The sequence below is a fragment of the Syngnathoides biaculeatus genome, chromosome 11, assembly GCF_019802595.1.
Source record: "Syngnathoides biaculeatus isolate LvHL_M chromosome 11, ASM1980259v1, whole genome shotgun sequence".
Taxonomy (NCBI): Eukaryota; Metazoa; Chordata; class Actinopteri; order Syngnathiformes; family Syngnathidae; genus Syngnathoides; species Syngnathoides biaculeatus.
In genome coordinates, this window is record NC_084650.1 from 27573794 (window position 1) to 27583793 (window position 10000).

General features: G+C 49.5%; 1 protein-coding gene across 5 annotated transcripts in view; it reads right to left on the bottom strand.

Annotated features, from left to right (window-relative positions):
* tnmd (tenomodulin) overlaps positions 1 to 10000 on the bottom strand; it is a 101227-nt gene that overhangs the window by 62240 nt on the left and 28987 nt on the right. The window lies entirely within an intron of this gene.

Genomic DNA, 10000 nt, shown 5'->3' on the forward strand with positions numbered 1-10000 from the left:
GAAGGTCGGTACACACAGGTTCAATCAGGGAAACGAGAGTGCTGGAACGGGGCATGAAGCTCAACGAACTGGCGGAGGACCAGTCGTCACCGGGTCCTATCTATACAGGGGATGATCAGCCCGCATGAGGAGCAGGTGTGCACCTCCCAATCAGCGCAGACGCGCGGGCACCCGCACAGCTCATGCTGAAGCGGCAGGATCATGACACTATCTTCCCGCAGGTAAAACTAATAGAAACAAACGAGTCCGTTTGAGCATGCTACTGCCTCCAACGTCACTTCCTGCTTCTTGTCGAAAACAAATCCCTTGAGAGGATTTCCATGGCAGGAGTTACAAAAAGCCATATGTCAAAATCCTGTTTTCTGGTGAAAAAACGGATCGGTCTGCCATTTTTTTTCATTAACAACATACTAAAAATAATCCATTTCATGACACTTGACCTGTAAATTAATAGTTAGCTAAGAATGCCTTGGAAGTGAAAAGAACATCAGATGCAGTGATACTGTGATAGTGGTTGATACTTAAAATTGAGTGTGTTTTGTATGATGTGATTAATGGCTATGATCCACAGGTAGGATGAGACCTAAAGGTGAAAGGTTTCTGGAAGGAGGTAGATGACGTAGTTCTTCGCATTTCAGACAGAGATAATCATAATTGGTGCAGATTGTAATGGACATGTTGAAATGGGGGTGATGAAGAAGTGACACCTAAGTTTACCATTCAAGAAAGGAACTTGGAAGGTCAGGTGGTGGTAGATTTTGCAAAAAAGACAGATATGACCGGTTTGCCGATCACACCTCAGATCGGGTGAGAGGTGGGGTACAGGCTGGACTGATCACAAGCCAACACAGGAAGGCCGGAGCCTTTCTTGAAACCTCAAACTTCAGAACTGTGAGGCAGCCGTGTAAACCAGTTGGCTACAATACCGCACATGACATGTAACCAATAAAACTAATTTTCAGTTCATGGATTCAAGTAAATAACTATAATTTGACATCTTAGGTGAAAAAAAATCAAGTACTATAATAGTTTGGCTTATTTTTATTTTTGAAAAAATCTCATTTAAAAAAAATATATATATAATTTTAGGGCGGCAAGGTGGATCAGCTGATAAAGCGTTGGCCTCGCATTTCTGAGGTCCCAGGTTCAATCCCGGACCTGCCTCTGTGGAGTTTGCATGTTCTCCCCGTGTCTGCGTGGGTTTTCACCGGGTACTCCGGTTATCTCCCACATCCCAAAAACATGCAACATTAGTTGGCCACTCTAAATTGCCCCGAGGTGTGATTGTGAGTGCAAATGTTTGTCTCTGTGTGCCCTGCCTCACGAGGGAGGATAAGCGGCAAAGGTAATGGATGGATGGACATAATTTTAGGTTAATGGGCTTCACCATACTTGTATACAAACCATTTCAGAATTTAATAGCTACGACATTGGATATGTAAACTGTGTACAGTATACAGTAAAAACACACATCAACATTTTGTCTGTCCGGATGGATTTTTACAGGGGCAATTTCTCAGTCAATCTTCATTTTTCTCAAACTCCATTTTCAAAGGGTGCTGATGTAAAACGGGATTTTACAAGGAGGCGCAATCCCTCAGCGAGACTTGCGGCCCAGAACAATAATGAGCACATAGCAAACAGAAAATTCGCTGTAAACCAAAAGAGAACGCACACACAATGCACCCTGATGCAATGGAGTGTGCATGAGTCAGAAATGCATACACACAAACAGACACACACAAGGAAGATGGCGAACTCTTCCCACAGCTTGTGTAACAACATATGTTTACAGGTAATTAAAAAAAAGATCCCAGGTGGTTCTCATGTCATATTTAGATACAGTGGATGGAGTAAATTACCAGCCTGGGATTCGACATATTCTGTTGGGGGTACATGGAAAAGTGTTGCCTTGGTGAGCTGGTGCTAAAGTACTAATGGCTGTAGTGAAGCTCTGATCTCGATGTTGGATGCATCAAACAAATTTTATTACCTAATCTTTACCATCATTCATGCAATTGAGTCGTAATCCACGACAAGCAGGTGCATGTACAGGCGGAAAGTTAGTTTACATCAAAGTAGTCTGCAGCCACATCACGGTTCTGATGACTGGGGGTTCAAACCTCAGCTTCACCTGTGTGGATTTTGCATGTCCTCCCTGTGCCTGCGTGAATTTTCTCCGGGCACTACAGTTTCCAACTAAATCTGAAAAACATGCATTTATTGGAGACTCTAAACTGCCCATAGGTGTGAATGTGAAGGGTTGCTTGTTTCTATGAGGCCTGTGATTGGTTGGCAACCAGTTCAGGGTGTACCCTGCCTTTCGCCTGATGATAGCTGGGATAGGGACCAACGTGCCTTCAATCATCATGAGCATAAACAGAATGGAAGATGAATAAATCGCAGGCTGAAAAAAAATCTGTGACTCTCCAAATCAAAACAGAACTAGACCTGTTGGGACCATTTTAACTAAAATCCTAAAGACGTCATACATTTTACAGTATTATATTTATTAATGCTGGCCAAGTAGGCATGTGTGCCTCAGAGTCGTTAGGTTCTGGGTTCCAATCTCAACTAGGCACTTCTTGTGTGGCATTTTCATGTTTTTCTGTGTGTGTATGGCTTATCGATGGGTACTTCATCGTCCTTCCACATTGGAAAAACTTGCAAGTTAGGTCCACTGAAGACTAAATTATCCATAAGTGTGAGTATATTGTTTGTCTATGTGTGCCTTGCTGTTGAGTACTGACCAGTCCACAGTGTGCATCAAGTTTTGGATTGTTGATCCAATCATACGGAACGTTAGCCAAAGGGAACTGGGGTGAAAATGAAAAGAGAGCAGGATATTTTCAGGCCATCGTTCATGACCGTAACCTTTGGGATCTCATCCACTGTTACATCATAAATGTTCCAACCAATTCAAGTAACTGAATAATGATAATAATTACAAATTTCTTCATCACAGACAGAAATATGATGTGATCATCCGCAAGACTTGTCATGTTTACTCCCTTATGGATGCAATCGACAAACTGCATTGATGTCAAACTTAAACCATGTGTCATGCTCCTGGCTCCCTGCCCAGGCTGGGCAGCGCCAGCCAATTAGCCAGAGCGGACTTGCACCTTGTTACAGCTGATGACGCCCAGTATATATAGGACTTGGGGGACGACTTGTCCTCCGCTAGATCGTCGTCTTTGATGCTTCGTTCCCGCACTCCCGTTCGCCTGACTACTGCTCTCCGTGTACCGACCTCCGCCTGTTCCTTGACCCCGCTATTGAGCCTGCCGCACGAATACTTCTGCCTGGTTTGGACTGCCTACCTGAACACTGACCTTGGACTGAATAAAGGTTTCCTCTGCACCGTCTGCGTGTCTCTGGAGTCGTGCATTTGGGTCCGCCATCGTGCCCCGTTCGTGACAGAACGATCTCGCCATAACATGGACCCAGCCGACTCTGAAGCCATCCGCCGTTCGCTGCAAGTTCAGGGCAAACGCCTGGTCGAGCAGGAGGCTGCTCCGTGGCTAGCTTCTCAAGCTAGCGCAGCTGCTACGCCAACAAGGGTCGTTTCGCCTGTTACGGAGCCTCCCCGTGCCGGCATAACTCCGCTCTCCCGACCAGAGCTGTTCTCAGGCGACTCCGGCAACGTCTAGCCCTTCTTGGGCAGTGCGACCTCCATTTTGAACTGCAAGCGTCCGCTTTTCCCACGCACCGCTCCCGTATCGCCTTCGTCATTTCCCACATGACGGGGAGGGCGGAGGCGGGGGCCACTGCCGAGTGGAGTCGTAACTCGGAGATCTGCCATTCATGGACGAGGTTCGTCTGTGCGCTCACCCAGGTTTTCCAGTACGCGGCTCCGGAATGCCAGGCGATGTCCTCGCTCATGACAATTCGTCAAGGACGTCGCCGCATGTCCGACTACGCTATTGAATTCCGGATCCGGGCTGCGGAGAGCCGTTAGAACGAGGAGGCCCTCCATGACGCGTTTTACCAGGGACTGTCCCCACAGATCCGTGGCCACTTCGTTGCCATGGATCTTCCGCCTTCGCTAGACTCCCTCATCGCATTGGCCCTCCAGGTGGATCAGCGCCTGACTGTGCAGGGGCAGATGGATGGCCCGAGGGAGGAGGAGACGGAGAGGCTCAGCCCGGTCGCTTCCCGGCCACCCACGTTGTCTGCCACATCGGAACCCATGCAAGTGGAGGGGCTTGGCAGCCCAGCGGAGGAGCGCTTACGTCGGCGATGAGAAGGGCGCTGTTTCTATTGTGGTCGTTTGGGACACGTAATCGCCCGCTGTCCGACTCGGCCGAAGAGCCCCGACCTTGGGATCTCGACGCCGGTGAGTGTGCGGTATACTGGCGCTAAGTCGGGGCGATCACTGTTGCACCTCACAGTCGGGACAGACGCTCATTCGTGCTTAGTGACCGCGTTCATTGACTCCGGTTCGGAAGCGAACCTCATACATCCTCAGATAGTCGAAGCGTTGCGGGCGGCAACCTTCCCCACACAGCGCCCTCGTGTTGCTTACGCCGCCAACGGCAAGTTCCTCTGCCGCGTAACACACCGCACGCCAACAATACGTATGAACTTTCCAGACATGCACACAAAGCGTATTAGTTTCCACGTTTTCAATTCTAGCAACAGCGACATAATCCTGGGGAGCCCGTGGCTCAAGAGACACAACCCACACATTGATTGGGTCACGGGTCGGATTAGGGCATGGAGTAAGGACTGTCGCAAGCAGTGTGGCATCGCTGGGGAGGACGGAGGGATCCAAGTTGACGAGCTTAGCACCGCCGCCGAATTAGTCACAGTACCCTCTTGCTACCATGATTTGAAGGAGGTTTTTTCCGAGTCTAAAGCAAGATCTCTGCCGCCGCATCGGCTGTATGACTGTGCCATCGAACTCCTCCCGGGTACCTCACCCCCCAAAGGGAAACTGTTTTCTTTGACAGGACTGGAGCACTAGGCAATGAGGGCATACATTGAGAAGTCCCTGGCAACCGGACTCATTCGACCGTCATCCTCACCGGTCAAGAACAGGTATCCCTTGCCCCTGATAGCTACAGCCTTTGAACTCCTCCAAGGAGCCCGGATCTTCACCAAGTTGGACTTCCGCACCGCGTATCATCTGGTGCGGATCCGGGACGGTGACGAATGGAAGACAGCTTTCAACACTCCCACGGGGCATTACGAGTATCTCGTGATGCCCTTCGGACTCACCAACGCCACGGCCGTCTTTCAAAACTTCATTAACGACGTGCTTCGGGAGTTTCTGAATTAATCTGTCTTTGTATACCTGGATGACATTCTCATCTTTTCGGCAGACCTAACCTCTCACATTCGACAAGTCAGAGAAGTACCAATTGCACGTAAATATGGACAAGTGTGAGTTCCATCGGGCATCCGTGTCCTTCCTGGGCTTCGTCCTGGCAGAGGGAGAGATACGTATGGACCCCGGGAAGGTCGACGCGGTGCTGCGGTGGCCTACCCCCGCCAACAGGAAGGACCTACAGAGGTTTTTGGGATTCGCTAATTTCTATAGGAAGTTCATAAGGAACTTCAGTTCTGTGGGCGCTCCTCTGCATGCGCACACCTCGCCACACACCACCTTCGCGTGGTCCGGGACCTGCCAGGAGGCCTTCGGCAGGCTAAAGGCAAGTTTCACTGCTGCTCCCGTTATCATTGTTCCGGACCCAGATAACCAGTTTATGGTGGAGGTGGATGCATCTAACTCAGGAATCGGAGCTGTCTTGTCTCAGAGGAGTCCCAGGGACGGACGGATCCACCCGTGTGTGTTCCTGTCTAGGAAGCTGACCCCGGCAGAGAGGAACTACGACGTGGGAGATTGGGAACTGCTGGCGGTCAAGAGCGCGTTGGAGGAGTGGCGGCACTGGCAGGAGGGCTCGCAAGTACCGTTCGTTGTCTTCACGGACCATAAGAACCTTGAATACCTGAAGTCTGTGAAGAGGTTGAACGCCCACCAGACCAGGTGGGCCCTGTTTTTCACCCGCTTCCGCTTTACTCTGTCCTTCTGCCCAGGCTCCAAGAACGGCAAGCCGGACGCACTCTCGCGGATCCACGAGGGAGGGCGCACGGATTCAGAAGCCGCTACTATCCTGCCAGAGGCGTGCTTCGTGTCCGGCTTCACTTGGGCGGTCGAGTCGCGGGTAAAGGAGGCCCTGGGAGAGGTTCCGCCGCCCGCGGATCGTCCGTCGGACCGCCTTTTCGTTGTTCAGGCTCTACGGGGAGAAGTTGTCAACTGGGCTCATACCAACAAGACGGTCTGCCATCCGGGTATGGCGAAGACCCGCTCGGTGGTCGAACAGAGGTTCTGGTGGCCTAGCCTGGGCAAGGACGTGAGGGACTTCGTCAATGCCTGTCCGGTATGTGCGGCCAATAAGTCGTCTCGCTTACGACCGGTAGGCGAGTTGCGTCCGCTGTCCATTCCTTTCCGCCCGTGGTCACACATTGCCCTGGACTTCGTTACCGGCCTGCCGCCCTCCCAAGGGAACACAGTCGTGCTGTCTGTAATGGACCGTTTCTCCAAGATGGTCCACTTCATGCCACTTCCAAAGATCCCGTCGGCCAAGCAGACAGCCCAGATGGTGTTGGACGAGGTCGTTCGTTATTACGGGCTATCCCAGGACATCGTGTCGGACAGGGGTCCGCAATTCAGCGCCCGTTTCTGGAAGGAGTTCTGCAACCTCATCGGCGCTTCAGCTAGCCTGACATCGGGTCATCACCCGTAGTCTAATGGCCAGACGGAGAGGATAAATCAGGAGTTGGAGACCGGTCTTCGATGTCTGGCATCCAGGGACCAGAGCACGTGGAGTCAGCACATCAAGTGGGTAGAGTATGCCCACAATTCTCTACCCTCTGCTTCAACAGATATGGCTCCACTCCATGTTGTGCATGGCTATCCTCCGTCCCTGTTTCCTCCACTGACCATGAACTCCGCGGCCCCGTCGGCCCTGGCCGTGGTGCGACGCTGTAAACGGACCTGGGAAGCAGCTCGGAGGACACTGCTTTGCATGAGCAGCGCCGAGAAGTCCGCAGCGTACCGCAAGAGAAGGGCCGCACCAGAGCTCAGGGTGGGACAGCGAGTGTGGCTTTCCACCAAAGATCTTCTGTTTCGGACGGAATCCCGCAAATTGGGTCCCAGGTTCGTTGGCCCGTTCCCGATTTCCAAGATCATTAACCCGGTCGCCGTCTCGCTGAAACTGCCCAGGTCGATGAGGGTGCACCCTACGTTCCACGTCAGCAGACTTCGTCCGAATCGCACTTCGGCGCTGGTTCCTCTGGCCAAACACCCCCCGCCCCCTCGCATGGTGGACGGTGGGCCGCTGTATACTGTGTGTCGGCTGATGTCTTCCCGCTGCAGAGGAAGGGGGGTCCAGTACCTGGTGGACTGGGAGGGATATGGTCCGGAGGAGCGCTTCTGGATCCCCTCCCGCTTCGTTGTGGATCGCTCCCTCATCAGGGACTTTCACGCGGCTCATCCTGAGGCTCCTGGGGCCGTCCAGAGCCGGCCGCTGGGGGAGGGGGGGGTACTGTCATGCTCCTGGCTTCCTGCCCAGGCTGGGCAGGGCCAGCCAATTAGCCAGAGCGCACCTGCACCTTGTTACAGCTGATGACGCCCAGTATATATAGGACTTGGGGGACGACTTGTCCTCCGCTAGATCGTCGTCTTTGATGCTTCGTTCCCGCACTCCCGTTCGCCTGAATACTGCTCTCCGTGTACCGACCTCCGCCTGTTCCTTGACCCCGCTATTTAGCCTGCCGCACGAATACTTCTGCCTGGTTTGGACTGCCTACCTGAACACTGACCTTGGACTGGATAAAGGTTTCCTCTACACCGTCTGCGTGTCTCTGGAGACCCCGTTCGTGACACCATGCGCATGTGGATGCACGCACACACGCACAGTTGCCTGCATGGACACCTGCACAATCGGAAACTACAGAACTCAAACAATATGCAGGGTCTGTCTGTCTATCTATGTACAGTATCTGTCAGTTAAGTGTCTTTAGAGAAGTGTAGTTGAGAATCGTGTGGTTCTTCACATTGTTAGGTACTTACTATATTTGGCCCGTGAAGTTTGCGCTCAGTAGTTCATTTAATGTGGCTTCAATTACATTAATTTTTCAGTTATTGGTTCATGTTGATGATGTTATTCCATAAACTGTTCGGCGTATATTACCAAGTAATGCGTATGATTCTCTTTTTGTACTTTTGATAGGTGATATTCCTGTCACTTGGCAGCTGCTGAAAGTAGCCGAAAAAGTAACTTAGATACTTTTGAAATCAAATAATCAGTAAAGTCACTACACTAGTTTCATTTTATTATTTTGAAACATTCAGTTTTTGTTGCCTTTAGATCCCTTTTGTTCATATTTCACAAACCTTTGTCTTAAGTATTTCACATGAAGAATTCACATGAAGTCTGCTCCTAATGTTAACATTTAGTCGAGTCAATTCAAGATGGTTCTGTTTTTGGAGTGTCTAGATGCCTGTTGCTGGTATTGTGTTCATATTTCAGCTGAACAAACCACAAACCACAATTTGCTCTTTGAAGTGGTCTCGGTTCGCTGGTTTGGTTCACATCTGGGTTTGTCACAATGTAAATCATGTGGAAACACACGCTGAATTACCTCGAGTCTACAGGGACTCTCAAAAAGAAGTTGTCTTTGATAACCGTGGTATTATAGCGGAGGACCTAAGCACTGACGTCTGAGTAGCTTACATTTCCCAAAGTAATTATTACTACACCTAATATTAGCCATTAGCTGTTGAGTAAAGGCGAGTGTGGCTTCTGGCGCTGTAACCCTTGCCCAGCAAACAAGGTGCTGACTACTTGTGTCTCACATTAGCTTGTATCCCTGCGGCAGATGTATCTGTCCATCCGTCTGTCTAGTTGTAAATCCACGACTTTGCCATTGGAATAGCCTCCACAATGGTTGCCAAGAGGATTGTGCTTTCACTGAATGGGAGACCCACCTGTCCATCAAATGGAACAGACTGGTGCTTGTCCGTAAATTGGCTCCATGTCGCTCGATTGATGAGGAGGCCAGAGAATGATTCCTACCCCCCAAAGACCCCATTAAAGCAAAACCCGGGGTTCTGTGCCATCAACACCTTGAGATCATCAACATCAAGCCTTGTGAGAAAGGATCACCGCTTATTAAAGGGGAGATAATGACTCCTCTACCTGCAGCATGAAAAATTTAACAAGGACAGAGGAAATTGCTCAAAGATGATTCAAAGCGGGAGACATGGACATCTCGGTAAACACTCGAAATGAAAAATGAACTTGATTTAGTTTGAGCTTAAAAAAGACTTGCATAATTATGTTAATTCAAAAGTGTTTTTGAAGTAATTACATAGCTGTGAAGGGCTTAATATATGGACTTTTACAATAATGGCATTTAACGCTCAAAATATATATGTGCTATACTCCTTAACCATGGTTTAGTTTCAATTATTTTTCCACCAAGTGTGTTTACAATGTATCACACATTTTTGGATGTCCGATCATTGATTTGTTTTCGTGTTAGTTTGGGTGCCTTGGGAATACTGGGGGGAAGGCGGCCGAGTGAAAATGTTCTCCATCAAGTGTGATTGGATTGGATTTTAGGAGATAAATAGCCAGGACAAGAATTTATCCCGATTACATTGGCAAGGGGCTCGCATCTCATGACAGGCACTCTGGTCAGCTTCTTCCATTAGAAAAGGACCTCGACAGTGTGATAAAAAAGAGATAAATGGAACAAGCTGAAATTTCAACCAGCGAAAACGCCACACGATTGCATAAATACAATCTATGCAGTACTTATGTAGTTTTGCTTTAATGCAACCTTTGTGATTTTGTTGGAATGATAAGTTTTTTTTTCCCCATCTGAATTTCATCTCAACATTTCCTAAATATGTCAATGATGTTGATATCATATGTGGGCTACACATTTTGATTTAGCTCAATGTTAATCATACACAAACATCCAT